General features: G+C 38.7%; 1 long non-coding RNA gene across 1 annotated transcript; it reads left to right on the forward strand.

Moving 5' to 3' along the window:
• The first annotated feature begins 1373 nt into the window (after positions 1–1373).
• LOC109972652 (uncharacterized) lies at positions 1374–2157 on the forward strand. The gene is made up of 3 exons (XR_002276724.1): positions 1374–1462; positions 1582–1948; positions 2068–2157. It is a non-coding gene; the product is annotated as an uncharacterized LOC109972652 (long non-coding RNA).
• The last annotated feature ends 6 nt before the right edge of the window (positions 2158–2163 follow it).

Here is a 2163-nt window from a genome sequence, read left to right on the forward strand (position 1 = left end):
AGGGGGGGCCCCCGGCTGCGCCATGCCGGGCGACGTCACGGTCCTTGATTTTAATCTATTCATAAAGGGCTTTTTTGGCAAGGGCAACATGTTTTAAATTATAAAATTAATAATAAAATATTTTACTGCTAAAATGAAACCCTGCATAAAAAAGTATTGGAACTGAATAAACACATAATTTCACAAACAACAAAATGATAATGGCCTTCCTGATTAAAGAAGTGCCACTTCTGTAAGTTACCAGATTTACATGGAATGCACTCAAAATATTCATAATCTGTGTCCCACAGTGTGTAGTATAGGAGTGGAGAAGCCCAAAGTGCACTCCATGGTGTAACTATCTCTTTTAAGCCATCAAGCAGGGAGAGGTTTAATTGCAGGGCCATGACTCATCTTGCAGTAGCAAGGGTTGGCCAGTTTTACCACCATCACCTCCAGATTTAAGTTTCACACTCAGTGAACTCAGGAAGAAAACCAAGATGGCATTGCTTTGGCAACACTTTGGCACCCATCAATTGACAGCACACAATACAGGATATATTACAAAGTCACAATCAATTGGATTGGCCTCTAGTTGTCTCTTTCAAACAGTGTAAATAACATTCACAATCTAAAATCCCAAAGAAATCTGAGAAGCATTGGGGAGAATGGTAAAATGGTAAATATAAGTTTAACAATTCAATTATGATGGCCCATATTGTTTGAAAAGTCCTACTCCTCAGTTAAAAATAGTGCTCTTATTTAAAAGTCTCTGACAAGCTGCTGTGACAGTTTTTGTCAAATTATGATCTCAAATTAGCACATAACATTGAACTAAGCTGTTCAATTAATCAGTGAGCTAGATGACTGCCATTAAACTCCCCCTAAACACAGAATAGGCTGTTGATTTTTTTTTTATCCCCACTGCATAAGTGGATATAAAATCTGACAATATTACTTAGGCATCTGTTAAGCTTTATATATACAGTATACTTAAAGGTTCCTATATTTTTTGTGATATAACTAGAGTGTTGCTCTTTATGTGAAGCAATATTAAGCCCTTTTTGCTATATTGGCCAGCACAGCACTAGTATGTTATCATTATATGCAATTTTTGTGGCAAAACAGTCACAGGTTGTCTCTCCTTCGAGTCTACGTCAAGTCTTTGTAAGTAATACTACAGTTTATTTGAGAGAATGTAATTTACTTAACGATGTGTTAGTTACGTGTGTTAGACATTTTTACCGCGACGCGAGAAACTGATCATCTTGTCCCAAATGGATCAGCTGTGCTTCTTCAAAGCTAGATTTTTGTCATGGTTGGTCGAATGATAGGACATTCAATAATAAATGGAGGGCCTCCTTTGTCAGGGCTCAGCTTGCCAGTGGTGCATGCTTTGACAAGTGGTTCAAAGGAATTGGCCATGTCATACCTGTGCCCGGAGGACTGCCCAGACATTGAACATCAACAGACTATTGGTCTGGTAAGCAACATGTCAATTCTTTTATACATAGTTAAATATAGAACATTACCCATGTAATAGCAAGTTGTAAGAGCAAAATTGAATGTTATCTAACTTGCAATAATGATACCGCTTTACAGCTACAGAAAGAAGATATGACAGAGGAAGAAATGTCAAGGGTGTCCAACCTGTGTCTGGAATGGTACTTCCCAGGGCCGACAAAAAGATACCAACAAACTACTACTTCTACAGCAGCTTCTCACATATGCTGTAATTACCTTCTTCTTAGCTTTATTATAGTTTATTTTATGCTGTGTCTATAATACTTCATGAGAACAATGATATTAACGCTACTACAATTTGCAGGTTCTTCATAGGCTAAATGTCAAAGTGAAGCACCTGAGAAAGGGCCTGAAAGAAACAGGTCTCTGGCCACTTATATCCTGCAGACCAGATGTGGTGCCCATCCTTTTCCCCAGGGAGCATGACATTGAAATCAGCCCCCAGGTACATTGAACGAAATGTACAACTTTTTTGGAGCACACAGAACACAAACTACTTAAAAACAAGGTAGTATTACATGGCAGCTTTAAATCTACTGTACACATTAACACTGAATGTTACAGGTCATCCTGCAGTCAATCAAATGGCCCCAGGCAATTTCTGACAGCGAGGACAGTGATGCCATGGCATCGGAAACCTTCCTTGTCACAGGGTTTTTT

This window comes from Monopterus albus, unplaced genomic scaffold, assembly GCF_001952655.1.
Source record: "Monopterus albus unplaced genomic scaffold, M_albus_1.0 scaffold264.1, whole genome shotgun sequence".
NCBI classification, from domain to species: Eukaryota; Metazoa; Chordata; class Actinopteri; order Synbranchiformes; family Synbranchidae; genus Monopterus; species Monopterus albus.